General features: G+C 43.4%; 1 non-coding gene across 1 annotated transcript; it reads left to right on the plus strand.

Moving 5' to 3' along the window:
- Positions 1-2,031: 2,031 nt before the first annotated feature.
- LOC116886730 lies at positions 2,032-2,175 on the plus strand. Its single transcript, XR_004386140.1, has one exon. It is a non-coding gene; the product is annotated as a small nucleolar RNA SNORA48 (small nucleolar RNA).
- The last annotated feature ends 12,819 nt before the right edge of the window (positions 2,176-14,994 follow it).

The following is a 14,994-nucleotide window of genomic DNA, read 5'->3' on the forward strand; positions in this document are numbered from 1 at the left end:
AAAACGAGAAGAAAGTAATTATATAAGCAAAGGATAAAGAACACACAAGGAATGAAAACATCTAGCTAAGAAAAGAACAAATGAGAAAAATACATACTATCCGTATACAGGGGTAGGAGAGAGAGAGACAGAGACAGAGACAGAGAGACAGAGAGACAGACAAAGAGAGGGAGAGAGGAGGAGGAGAAAGAGAGAGAGAGACAGACACAGAGACAGAGAGAGAGGGAGAGAGGAGGAGGAAGAGGAGGAGGAAGAGGAGGAGGAGGAGGAGAGAGAGAGAGAGAGAGAGAGAGAGAGAGAGAGAGAGAGAGAGAGAGAGAGATTATTATAAACTGGTAAAAGAAGCCTCTCCCCATCTTTAAGCCCGCAGTTACATGACTCCTTTTAAAAGAGATGCCTTGGTTATCGTATCTCTTCACAACAATAGAACTGTATCTAAGACAATGGGTGAACAGAGGAACTACACAGCAATATAAATCATAGCTCCATCCTGATGCTTAAATTCAAGCTCATAGAGCGACGTTGTTCAGACTGGGAAATGTGAAACTCATTTAGAGATCAGTCAAATTGAGAAGCTTAGTTTGTGACATGACCCCTTTCACACTGAGGTAACTAAAGAAAAGGAAAAATGCCACCAGGATTTCTACGACACTGCCTCAATTGTAAGAGCTTTTAAATCAATTCCTAGTCTAGACAAGACTAGCCTCCTCCTTGGGCTTGGAGTGCTACAAAAATGTCCACGTACTGCAGAGACATGCAACTGGTGTCACTGGCTGTGGACTGCAAAGAGCAAAGGTTTTAGAATCAGGTGGTTCTGGATAAAACCCCTGCCTGAAACCTCACTGCTGGCAGTAATTAGCAGACTTAAAATATTCCAAATTCTACTTTCTCAGCAATTTAAACTAGGATTAACTGTATCTTAACATGTTTGTGAAAATTAGACTATAAACACGTATGTACACATATGTATGCACACACATACATATATGTATATATATGTATATACACATACATACATGGACGATCACACAAATGTTTACTGCAATGCTTGGACTTCCAGTTATTGCTTTCAGAGGGATTTGGGGTTTTCTGCATTTAAGGCATAATATCTATTAAGTATGTAATATTGCTTGCCTATGTCACTTTACATCTTTGAAATTCTAGAAAAAAAGTCTCCAGTTCAGCTTTCTTCACCGAGAAGCCTGTATTGAGCCGACATGTGACATGAAGCTCATGATGGAGAGACATTTTTAAGGTGACCTCATTAGCTCACAGTAAGAGAGGTGATGCGGTTACCACTTATTGTTAAATATTCATTTGTCTTGAGGCAGATTACCTTGCTCCTGAGAGGTCACGAGAAAAGTGACAAGTGCTTTCTTCATTTAGAGGAAGCTAGCTTTACTAAAAGTCACATGATTCCTAGGAAATATTAAAACTCACCCTGGAATAAAATACAACATTCGTGTGCACACTGTACTTTAGTTCGCATTCCTGTCCTGATCACTTCAGCCTAGGTACGGAGGCATGATGGTTTGTCTTATGCCACTCTGAGTATACACAAGGAAACCAATTTGTCTTCCTCTGGAGGAAGGATGCGAGCTTCTCCCTCTGTAAATGTTGTAAGTAGACCCTGGAGGGGGAGATTGAGGGTTTAGTTATAAACAAGGATAAGGAAGCTCTCTGTCTTGAGTACGGCTCCTTTTGGTTTAGATACATAGCTCAAAAGCAAATGACACAACTGAGGTGTGTTTGTAAAGATCCTGCCATGTTCCCATACCCATGCTCTCACCTCACAAAGGGGAAGCAGGGGATTGTGGGTAAAGAACAACCTACAGTAGAACTAGATTATGTAGTTGGTCTATTTTACCCAAATAGTTTCTATGAAGTTAGACAGGCAGACAGACAATGTGAGAAGAATCTACTATTAAAATATAATGATAATTTTAAATAGGCTTTTAGAAAGAAAGATTGTATCCATAGTAAGCCTTGGGGGAATAAATGCAAAACTATCATTTTAAAAAGGGTGGACTCATCCCTTGGCCATGAGCAAAGAGACGGCATGTTGGTGTTGCTGTTATATCAGTCGGGGACAGTGCCGTTGGCAGCGATCCTTTGCTCATCCTAGCTTGATGTCTGGCTTGGTGGCCAAGGCTGTTTTATACCTAGGGTACATTAAATACCAAATTAAATCAAATCCAACTCAGGCAGTGTAGTGTGGGAGAAAGAAGAAAGACAGAGACTTGCATTCCACCATGCCACCCTGTAGAGGCGGGGGCAAGATGTCCACAGACTTACTTCTTCACCCTGTGGAATAGACCTGCTCTCCAACACAAAGCATAGGAGAGCTGTGGACTGAGCATGTCACCCGGGGACCTACCAGCCACAAGGCCAGCCTGCAGTAGGAGCGACCACAATGTGTGAGTCTGTGCTGGACAGGTGAGAAAGAGAAGGAGAGCAACTTAGATTATTATGAAGAGAGATGGAACTGCAGACTCAAGGGTAGAAAGAAATAGACAAGTGTAATAGACAAGTGTAATAGACAAGTGTAATAGACAAGTGTAATAGACAAGTTGTAAGTGACAGACTCTGCCACTTAAGGCCATGATGAGGTCACAGGCTGTCACCCAGGACCATGTCTGCCATTGCTAGCCAGCAGCAGCAGGGGGCAGTGTTGCTGGGCATGTCCATGATTCAAATTGTTACTGAAGAACTTGGGGATGTTCCTGCTCAGGGCAGCTGGTGCAGGGGGAAAGGCCCATGGATGTCCAGTGATTTTGCAGAACTGGCCCTACCCTGTGGGGCGGCGAGCTGTGAAAGGTACCCTGATTCCTAGTCGAGACAGGTCGAATGCTCCGAAACCCTAAAAGGACAGCAGGAGCATTCCTAGCCTACCAGATCAGGGCCTCACTAGCTGCAGCCCCTGACAAACCCCTGTAGAGAGGTTTGAGACAGACCAGTCACATAGAAAAATGTCCCAAGCACCTCCTCCACAGGTGAGGACGTGACCACAGGACCACGCCCCCGAATATGTAGGTGACGTCTTCCCAAGCTCTCAAACCAAACCAATAGGAAGTACCTGCTGTCACACACTGACCCATCCAAAAACTGTATTTAGGTGTCATATTCAGAATTAAAGATGTGTAGGAATTATTCAGTCGGAGAGCTTCTGTCATAAGAGCTGTCACACCGCTGCTTGGGGACGAGATCTGCTGCCAGAAGGTCCCCTACACCCCTCACCAGCTAGTTAGTCTCCTGCTGGCTCAGCCCAGCCTGAGCAACTGTAGCAGCTGAGGCAGCAGAAAGGAGCAGGACAGGCAACTGAAGCAGCAGCAGCAGTCCCCTGCCCATCCTTGCCCGCGTTCTCTCCCTCTCGCCCAGACCCACGCACCTAGCCGGGCGAGACATCACTGTGGAAAGCCCCAGGTACCAGAAACCTACACCACCCTTCACTGGCTGCATCATTGTGGATAGCTAGTGTAGGCTTATACTTTTCAAAAATCTACTTTTATAAGGTTTCTTTAAATGCTTCAATCTCCCGTTTAGCCCACCGACCAAAACATCGTCAGCAAAACATCTTCCCACGTGTCTGCTTCAGCAAATCGTCTTGAGACAGTTTCCAGGAAAACATCACAGTTGGAGGCACAACTGTGTCTCCAGGGAAACCAGAAATTGCCACTTCAAGCTGGTCCCACTTCTTATCAGCAGGCCCTGTGGCTTGCCCGGGCAACACAGTGGAGCTTGTCCTGGTGGCCAGTACGGGTGAGCCAGACCTGTGTGTGGGAGCGCTGACTTCAGCAGTCAGGAAAGCTGCTTACAGGGTCATGGCGTGGGGGGAGCTAGCCCTGCCCTCCCCAGCTGTAGAACTTGGAAGAGTAGCCTCCACCTAGACAGAACAGCAGAGCTGATGCTGACAGGAGAGGCACAGTAGATCTGGCCCCACCACTAGTCTTCCGTGTGGTGGTGTGGGTACAGAGGTGATGCCCTCCCCCATTGCACCTCAGGACTCGAGGCAGTTGAGAGAGCTGCTCCCAGGGTCATGAGGGCAGGAGAGCTGGCCCTTCCGCCTGCCCATGCTCAGCTACCACCTAGGCCCTGATCCAGGACTCTTGAGTTGATCCAAAGTCTATGTAGTCAATGTGATTATCGTGTCTATCCAGGCCTACCTCAGATGCTACCTTCTTTGACTAATGTATTTACACTTTCAGACTTTATTTTCACCCCATGATAAATACATTGATTTTTTTTTTTTACCCTGACTTCTGAGTAGTAATTTTCTGGTTTTATTTATTTATTTTGCTTTTATTCAAGTAAGTCCATTGAAGAGCAAGCATTATTTATTTACACTGTTCTTTTACTGCTGTGTGTGTATGTGTGTGTATGTGTGTGAGTGTGTGTGTGAGAGTGTGTGTATATGTGTATATGTGAGTGTGTGTGTGTGAGAGAGAGTGTGTGAGAGAGTGTGTGTGAGTGTGTATATGTGTATGTATATGTGTGACTGTGTGTGAGTGTGTGAATGTGTGTGAGTGTGTGTGAGTGTGTATATGTGTATGTATATGTGTGACTGTGTGTGAGTATGTGAATGTGTGTGAGAGAGTATGTGTATTGTATATATATGTGTATGTATATGTGTGAGTGTATGTGTGTGTGTGTGTGTTTTGCTGGGTGAAGTTCAGAACTTTGAGATAAGTGAGTCCTTTCTTACAGACACCACCAGCTACACCCTAGCATGAGACCCACATCTACCCATACTAATTTTCTCAACGGTACAAAACAGAGTTAAAGGCTAACAGAATTCGTTGACTTTCTGGACTGCCATCCTCCACACTTTGTAGGTGAGATACAGAGACAGAGATTGGTTTACTCATAAGCAAGGTCATTACTAGAGAGAGAGTCTGCAAGAATCACAGATACCTGAATCCCAGCCCATTATTTATTTATTTCTGTACAGCAGGAGGCTGTCTCTAAGGAAAGTGGTCCCCAGGCTGAGGGTGGCAAGGGTGTGAACAGCTAACAAATCAAATCGATGGTTTCTGGCATTTGCTCCCTGTGGCCGAATTGTTCACACATGATGAAGTAAAGACAATAATTAAATTGCACTCTACTCTCAAGTCTTACAGAGTAGCAAACTAAGCTATAAAACTGATGCCTGCCTCAGGAGTGGGTGGAGAAAGGGGCGATTTATTCCCATAAATATCCCGAAGCTGTGCTTCATTGTGACCAGAGCGCTCACTGTAAATTTTCCAGTTTGATTTTCATTTTCAGTTGTTTTGTTATTCACAGATCATGAGCAAAGGAAGACAAGTTGTTACTGAGGCGTTTCTAGGAAATTCTTCTGGGTAATTAAGCAATCATTTTCCGGTTGTGAATCGCTTCCTTGGAAATGGATCAGATGAGCAACGAATAAAGGAACGAGCAGCTGGAGTCTAGGTGCCCCACACCGAACTCTCTAGATCACTGTTTTATTTCCGGGATCCACAGATCTGCAGATGCGTTGAAACGGTTTTCAGCGATGTCTTCCCACACTTTGAGATGGGAGATGCTAGTTGATCCGACTCCAGTTGCTTTGATATTTCTTGTGCTTCCTGGGTACAGCTTTCAGCCCCACTGAAAGGGAGATTATTTTCTTGACACATGAAGACACAATGTTTCTAGGCTTTGAAGGGAGGATGCAGGTGTAGGCACTATTAAAAGATAATCTCTAGAGAAACGGAAAACTGTGAAGGCTGAGGGAATGAAGTGGAAGATTTCTGTGGTGCCTGTCTTTCCCTTGTTGATAACTACATCAAGGTGACTACCCGAAGCCAAGGTGAGGTAAATGTATAAAGTTACCAAGTGTGTCCACCTTCAAAGAGATGACTACCAGGGTTGAGCAGTTTAAGTTTCCACAAGACATTAGTCTAGAATTTCCTTAAGAGAGACAGCACTGACCAATGTCTACTTGCCTGTGACACCACACTGCCTCTCTGAGTAACCATTTGTGGTCACTGACAATGTTTCCGTCACTGAAAATGTTCCCATACTGTGCTCTCTGTCATACACACTTCTATTTCAGAAGACGTTGTTGACTCAGCCTGAACTTTCCAGGTGGTCCTGGAAATTCATTGACACTCTTCTCGGAAGTTTTGAGGTGATTCTAGTCCCGGTTAGATTTTATAAATATGGCATGTCTTTATGGCATTTATAATCTTTGGTCCAATGACTGCAAGTCTCCCTATTGATTCAACCTTCCCATGAGTCTAGGAGGACTCTTGCTTGCAGAGGAGGAGGAAACGAGGTCAATAAGATTGTTCAGCAGGTAAAAGCTCTTGTAACTAAACCTAAGGACATGAGTTTGATTCCTGGGACCCATGTGGTAGGAGGAGAGACCAACCCCAAGTTGTTCTCTGACTTCCACTTCAGACATTTGTAGTGGCATTCAAATATGTGTGCATGAGCGTGCGCGCGCGCACACACACACACACACACACACACACACACACACACACACACACGAGGGTAGGGGTGGTAAGGAATAAGGATATTAAATTAAGGTTTTATTTGTTCTATTATATAGGGCTACTATGACATATTACCTGAGGATTTTTTTTCTTCATTCCCCTGGAGACTTTGAAGTCCATTGTCAAGGCTTTATCAGACTTGGTGAGTGGAAGTATTGGTTAAGTTCCCTTTTCCTTTCTCCCTCTCTCCCTCTCTCCCTCTCTCCCTCTCTCCACCCCCTCCTTTCACTGCTGTATTGAGTCCTTATAACTAAGTGAATTCTGTTGGATTTCCTCTTCACTGTATCCCATTGGGTATTAGGTTCCAACATATGATAGTACTCGGCATCAAGCCTTGGCCTAATTCTACTTCCTAAATACAGAAGAGATAGGTCATGTGCTCATGGACCCTGTCTTCTGCTTAGCAGGCATGCAGCTAGCTCTTTTCTCATGGCCCAGCTATCTTCAGCCACACTCCTGAGCTCGGTCTCACAGAGTGTGACTGACGTCTGCATGGCAATCTTATCCCTGGCTGGGAAAAGATCATCATTGTTTCATTTAGTTCCTTGTTTTGATTGCTGTGTGCAGATCAACATGGTGACCTTGAAAACCCCATGATCAAGCTTACAGAATCTTAGATTCAAGGGCTCTTAATATCTGCTTGGAGAAGAGGTAGACATCAATCAGAAATACATGCTTCAAACAACTGGAAGTGTTTCTTTGTGAAAAGCTACGCAATATGTGGTGCTTTGTCCGTTGGTTTCTCTACATAACACCATGACACATATACTCTCGCAAAAAATTCTGATGCTTAAAAATGCAGTACTCACCTTTTCCATTTTTACTAACCCTCAGTTGCTTCATAAAGTCTTGCCTTCTGTCTCTACACATAAACTGAATTCTGTTCTGAATACCATCCCACATGACAGACTTGGGCTTCAGGGAGCCCACTTTCTCATGGAGGGGTGTCCTGTGCACTCATCCCTTCAAATTGCTTTTCCACTTGCCCATTTTGTGATGTGGCTGTGTCCCGTGGGTATAACAGGAGCAGAGACCACTCTAGCATCTTCCCAGAGAAGGTGCTGCAATTCTTATTATTCCTGCCTGATAGGCTAGGTCACTGCATGCTCACCTGAGATTTTATTCGCCACCCCCAATTCTGCAGCTGTGGACTTGGGGTTGCTAAAGAGTAGCCAAGGGTGACTGAAGATGGCAATCCAGGGATGTAGCTTCAGGAGTCATCATTCACATGGTGACAGGACTCTTCAACGTCATGGTTGCCTTCCTGTCAATTCATTTTCCTGAATGTAACCTCCGACCCAGGTGTTTAGTGGGATGCACATAAACTCCCTGGCTCACTGAGCTGATCTTGGAGGCATTTCTGTGGTCTGTCTCTGTCCTATATGAAGGGAACAGACATTTCTTTATGTCTGTCTAGAAAAGCCATACAATGGCCTGACTCTTGCAGAATGTAGTTTTTTAATTTAAAAATAAAAAAAACCAAAAAACCTTGATCCACGCAGAACTGGCTTGGTGCCAGCATCAGCAATCTTGTCCTGATTTCTGCTGCCAGCTGGCTGCCAAACCCCTCTACTTTCCAGGCCAACCACCCGCTGTGGTTAGCCTGCCGAAAGCCAGCTACCACTGGCTTAGCTCCCCTTACACTAGAGACTTGTAATATGCCAGCCAGATTTATTTATTTTTTATTGAATATTTTATTTATTTACATTTCAAATGTTATCCCCTTTCCTGGTTTCCCCTCTGGAAAAACCCCTAGCCCATCCTCCCTCCTCATGCTTCTATGAGGGTGTTCTCCCACCCACCTACCCACCCACTTCTGCCCCCCTACCCCCGCTATGACGTTCCCCTACACTGGGCATCAAGCCTTCGCAGGACCAAGGGCCTCTCTTCCCACTGATGTCCAATAAGGCCATCCTCTGCTACATATGGGGCTGGAGCCATGGGTCCCTCCATGTGTACTCTTAGGTTGGTGGTCTAGTCCCTGAGAGCTCTGGGGGTCTTGTTGGTTGATATTGATGTTTTTTTTTTCCTATGGGGTTGCAAACCTCTTCAGCTCCTTCAGTCCTTTCATTAACTCCTTCATTGGGGTCCCTATGCTCAGTCCAATGGTTGGCTGTGAGCATCCACCTCTATTTGTCATGCTCTGGCAGAGCCTCTCAGGAGACAGCTATGTCAGGCTCCTGTCTGTAAGCACTTCTTGGCAGCCACAATAGTGTCTGGGTTTGGTGTGGATCTATTATGGGATGGATCCTCAGGGTGGTGCAGTCTGGATGACCTTTCCTTTGGTCTCTGCTTCACATGTTGTCTCCATATTTCCTAAATCTTCAACCCCAAAATGCCCACGCAAAGTACACAAACTCAATTGATACAAATACAAGCTCTACACCTACACTGGACAAATGTACCCTATACTGCCCTATTGCCCATCTGTGAAATGCCTAGATACTTACGGCTCCTAGGGCCACATGATTCTGGTTCATCTTTTTCTCCTTCTATCTCCTTCTGTTCTCCATCTCGTCCTCCATCTTCCTGTCTTTCCATCTCCTCTTTCCTCTCTCTAAAACTTTTATCTCTGCCTTTCCTTTTACTGCCCAATCGCATGCTCTCACCTTATCTGACCAATCAAAGTTATACCTGACCTTCCCTGAGTACAAACCACTCTTGAGGGAGCAGAAAGTACAAACAGCGATCCACCACAGACTAGCATTTTTATACCATTCCAGGATTGTTTGTCACTGTTTCCTCTTGGCCATACAATTGGTTAATATTTTGAAATATTTCTCATGGCAGAAGAGACATGTTATGCACTATATTTTAAAATTAGACTTTAGGATTTATAACTAAAGAAAAATACTCAAGAAAAAGCAGATACTTTTCAAAATGATAAAAAGAAAGCACTCAAAGCTATTGAACAAATTATGATAAGTTCAAGGAAGTCATAATCAGTATTTAGTCAGAACTTAATTATAATAAGATTGATGGATAAATTTCTGCTTTCACTGACAAGCATTAAAAATTAAAGTGAACAAATTATACTTTTCCTTAATAAGCCTTCAAATAAACGAAGCTTCTTATGCAAACATCCATGTTTCCAATGTAATGAGCAGTGATTAATCCCCTACACTCCCACGCACATTCTCAATGTACCGGGTGGGATTTTGTTGACAACATTAACCCTTCACATACTGAATTTGAATTGACCCTGTGTCTGCACAGAAGCACAAAATCATGTTTATGCTTCAGGGCTTCTAAGTCTAGGTCATGAAAAAATGTTATATTGTTACCTCTTGAGTCACATTTGCTTGGAGAATCCAGGTACCACTGGAGAAGTCCAACATGCTTGGAGAATCCGGTAATCATTGAGAAGTCTAACCTTATGAGATCTGTATGATGTGCAGTGATGTAATATGTCATGAAAGTCCTGAGTCTTCCTGTGCAAAGGGAACCTACATAGTCAGGTAGAAGGAGCACATGGAAAGAGAGTTATCTAACCAATCATTTCTCGGAAGGATACAGCCTCAAATGAGCGATCACCTTAAGCATCATTGTTTTCCCACCTGCCAACTAACTCTGGCATTCGAAGGAGAGATATTAGTGGTCACATGATCACGTTGTGTCAACTACTGACAAGCTCATCATGGTCATACTTTTGAAAATGCCTCCCGCACCATGCCTTAGCAATGAAAGACCAGGCTTTCTAGTGTAGCCTGTAACCACTCGCCACTCACCATAGCTTGTGGGGACCTTCCTCTTTTTACATAATTCCTCTGAATACATATGTTGTTTTGTAAGCAACTACTGGACAGTTTTCTGGGCAAGCCTGGATTTGTTCCCCCTCTGCTTTAATTTCTTTGCCTCTTACACCTGCGATGGTCAGTTCTCATACACTGTGCTTTTTTGCAAATACTATCCTACCTGAGGCACCAGGGCTCAAAATCAACCTAGACTGTCTGTTAAAGGACTAGCAGATGGATTTACCTGAGCCACCCGAGGATTATGCTAGAACCAGTCAACAGCCATTGATTGCAAATAATCATGACTAATAGAATACATTTGTTTTACTTTGGGTTTTGATTTCTTGAAACAGGATATCCCTTAATTATTCCAGGCTTGGCTCAAACTCATCCTCCTACCTCATCCTGTTGAATGCTGGCATTACAGGTATGTGCGAAGAAGCTGGGCTTAATTATCTGCTCCAACCCCTCTAGAGGTTGTTTCTAGGTTATTTAAAGAAGGAGATATCAGATAGATATAGTAATAGAGTAATAGAGATAAAAAATATTTACAGAATATTAAAGCAATATTACTGCCTGTTTTCTTTTCCTTAAGGTTTTGTGTCTATATTGGTATGTGTTTGCGTTCATCTGTGTGTGTGTGTGTGTGTGTGTGTGTGTGTGTTTGTGTGTTTGTGTGTGGTGTGTATGTTTTCCAGATTTGAAGTTAATCTCCAGCACCATTCCTCCCTTACCACCCACCATTTATTATTGAGACAAGAACTACCACAGACACTTAAGCTGGCCAGTGAGTCCAGGCATCTGCCTATCCCTATCTGGAATTACAAGTATGAGCCTCATACCCCACCTTTTTCTGTGGGTTTCTGTGGGTTCTGTGGGCCTGACACCTAAGTCCCCCCGCTTGTGTGCTAAGCATTTAACCCAGTGAACTGTGTCGCTAGCCCCTTCCTCCCTTTCAATAAGTGGATGCATTTATTTCCTTTCTCTACTTGAGCTCTGAATAAATGGAAGAGAAAAAGAGTAGCAGAGGCCAGTATGTCATTGTCCTTGTTAATGAAGGCCAAGTCGGAGGTTGTCTGGAAGCCAAATGAGTCTCATTATATTGAAAAATTAAGCAGGATTTTCTACCTTAGCAACTGGAACAGGACAAGTGCCTGGCAAGGACATTCGGGGAAAGTTCTGTGGCAGAATAATAATGTGCAAGCATTTTTTAATATTCTTACCTCTATTGTTTGTTTATATCTGTATAATGAAACCTTACAGTTTCATATATTTATGCCTGAAATGGGCTTCAATACCCGCATTGCCTTCTCCTGTCCCCTGAGTCCCTACTGTTGCTCTCTTTTTCTCTTTTCCCCCCATACTTTCACTTCTTAAGAACTATCTGGGTCTCACGTAAGCAGAAAACCTGCCTCCTCCTGTGACCTGAAAGTGTTTGTGCACATAACCACATGCACACATGACCGCACCCCTACACAGACATATAGAAAGTTGCATGCTGTTTACCATCAGTTTTAATGTAAGTTGTACATGTTAATAGTCTTTGTGGAGGGAGTACTAAAACACTGGCAAGGGGTACCACAAGTTATCCATAGCTTATGAAGATACCTGGACAATGTCTGTATATCTGAGATGAATGTGAACCTCTCTCTTTTAGTTACTTCATATGGACATTTTGCCCTTAATTTTCATCAGCAGCACAGAAATGATTGTTATTTTAACAAGAAAAGCTCTTTCAGGCAGTAGGTTTTCTTAAACACCATAGGTGTATTCAACGCCCCACAGCAGTATTTTACTCAACAATTCACTTATATTTCCTCATATAAATGACTGCTCTGATGGTTCCCCTCACTCCCACACCACCGACAGGAAATGTAACTTTACCAGCATGGTTTACAGGTAGGAAAGAAAGTGGAGAACCCAGTTCTCATAGCTCGATCAACTCTTTTACTGCTCCTGGGTTGAACATAAAACCTAGTCACTCTTAGGGAAATGGTCCGTCAGTAATATTAAAAGACACACAAAGCTACGATGCCAGGGTGGCTCTAGAATCCAGGAGCAGAGATCAGGACAAAGTTCTAGATCTCTGTCCCACCATGGCATATGGTGAAGCTGGGGACAATGATGCCCTGGACGGCTGTGACATAAGAGTCAGTATACCCTCTTGTTAGATGAATGTCCTCTGTGAGCTACATAATTAGAAAAGGACTCTGAAGTACTATTTATACAGTTATACAGCATAGTCTTACAACTCATAATACTCCCTTAGCTTATGCTTGCCTGCGTTTGAGCATTCTGAAAACCTGGAGTTAAAAGGGGAGGTTGCAGCCATCTCACAAGAGAAATGCAACGCAGAGTCATCGTATTCAGAAGTATTTTTTCATCATAATGCTTTTCAGAGATGCTCAGTGGCCTAGTAGGTCAATTGAATCAAAATGTCTCTGGGCAGGATCAGAACTGTGCACACAGGCTGGTGCCAGCTGCTGGGAGAGCCTCACAGAGATGGGAGAGAGTACAGCGCTCTGGTGCTTGGCGTACTAAAAACAATCTAAAGACTTCACATCCTCATTCTGTGTTAAATCTCCTCCCAACTGGCAAGGTAACAGGAGATGCTGATTGGGCAGGAAATGCTGTTTCTTCCTCTGAGGAAGCATTAAACACATCACAGTCTTACAAAGAGAATCCGTAATCACTTTGCCAGGCCTTGATTTTAAACAACCTTGCAGAAAAAGTAGTTCACCCAAGGCTGGTCTAACTCTTTCAGTTGTTACAAGGAATGTCATTTTATTTGAGGTTTTACATGATCAACTTCTTGATGAACTGCATAACCACGGAATGACCTCATTGCTCGCATCTGATTGGGTTGTTGTCCCCTCGTCTTCTATAATTGGTCCAAAGATTTGTAACTCAGTTACATGGAAGCAGATTTTTTTATCAGGTGGACTTTTGATATCAGTGAAAAGTTGGGAATTTGCTATTTGGTAATTGTTATGTGCATAGGATGTCAACCCCAAATTGAGAGATGTGTACTCCCAAATAGGTCATAGAAATACCCAGTGACCAAAGTTAAATAAGTCAATCAATACATTTAAATGAGGTATTTGTATTTTTTAAAGTTATCTTGTGACTGAAACAGAGCTATACATGGGAAGGAGGTGGAAGCAGAACATGAACCATGGGACCCCATGGCTCTGCGCATTGGAATATTTTCTGTCTTACAAAAGTACAGTGAGAAGGAAATATAGAAAAGTCAGAAGCCTGGCACTGGTGGCACATGCCTTTAATCCCAGGAGTGGGGAAGTAGAAGCAGGCAGATCTCTGTGAGTTTAAGGCCAGCCTAGTCTACAGAGTAAGCTCCAGGAGAGAGAGAGAAAGAGAGAGACAGAGACAGAGACAGAGACAGAGAGACACAGAGAGAAATCTAACCAACAAAGAAGCCAAAAATCAAAAACAAAATACCAGAAATATATCACTAACAATGCCACAATCTAGAAAAAATGGTGTTTTACACTACATCCATGATACATACATGGATGTGTATGCATATGGTTTATATTTAATATTTTTATATAAGTATGTAAGTGTACATATGCTGCACATCAATGTATGCATACACATTTGCACATGTATGTACACATGGTATATTTTAGCATACATTTATATACCATATAAGTCTATATACCCATTTATTTACATATATATATATGACTCCAAATGACCTTACTAATATATTATCCCCTTCGGTTCAGATAGAGAAGTTCGCCACATCTGAGTAAAGAGAATTTCAGTAACCTTATCCCAGGAAGATGGCATATCCTCCAGGCCCTCAGAAATTATTTGTTTAATTCATTTTCCTCTTTTATTAAAAATAGATTCTTTTCTTATACAATATATCCTGCATACAGTTCCCCCTCCCTCTACTCCTCCCTGCTCCTTCCCACCTCCCCTCCTATACAGATCCACTCCCTTTCTGTTCATCATTACAAAAGATCAGGCTTCCAAGAGATAACAACAAAATACAACAAAATAAAATACAATAAGCTAAAACAAAGATCGTCACACTGAAGCATTGGACAAGGCTAATGAACAGAATAAAAATGTTCCAAGAAGGCAGGAGATCAACTCATTCACACACTTGAGCATCTCATGAAGTTAATACACTGAAAGCTATAATATACACACAATGGACCTGGTGCAGACCCATGTAGGTCCTGTACTTGCTGCTTCTGTCTCTGAGTTCAGATGAGCTTTGCTCAGTTGACTCCGAGGGCCTTGAACTCCAGGTATCTTCCTTCATCTCGCTCTCACACTCTGCTTCCTCTTCTGAAGAGCTCTCTGAGCTGAGTGGAGAGAGTTGATGGAGAGAATCCATTTAAATTGTGTGTTCCATTCTCCCTCTCCCTCTCCCTCTCTTTCCCTCTTCTCCTCCCTCCCTCTCTCCCTCCCTGCCCCCTCTATCTCTCTCTTTGTGTGTGTGTGTGTGTGTGTGTGTGTGTGTGTGTGTGTAGGTTTGTATGTCTGTGTGTCTGTGTCTGTGTCTGTGTCCGTGTCTGTGTCTGTGTCTGTGTCTGTGTCTGTGTCTGTGTCCGTGTCTGTGTCTGTGTCTGTGTCTGTGTCTGTGACTGTGTCTGTGTCTGTGTCTGTGTCTGTGACTATGTCTGTGTCTGTGTCTGTGTCCGTGTCCGTGTCCGTGTCCGTGTCCGTGTCCGTGTCCGTGTCCGTGTCTGTGTCTGTGTCTGTGTCTGTGTAATGTCTGGCTGTAG

This window comes from Rattus rattus, chromosome 17, assembly GCF_011064425.1.
Source record: "Rattus rattus isolate New Zealand chromosome 17, Rrattus_CSIRO_v1, whole genome shotgun sequence".
Taxonomy (NCBI): Eukaryota; Metazoa; Chordata; class Mammalia; order Rodentia; family Muridae; genus Rattus; species Rattus rattus.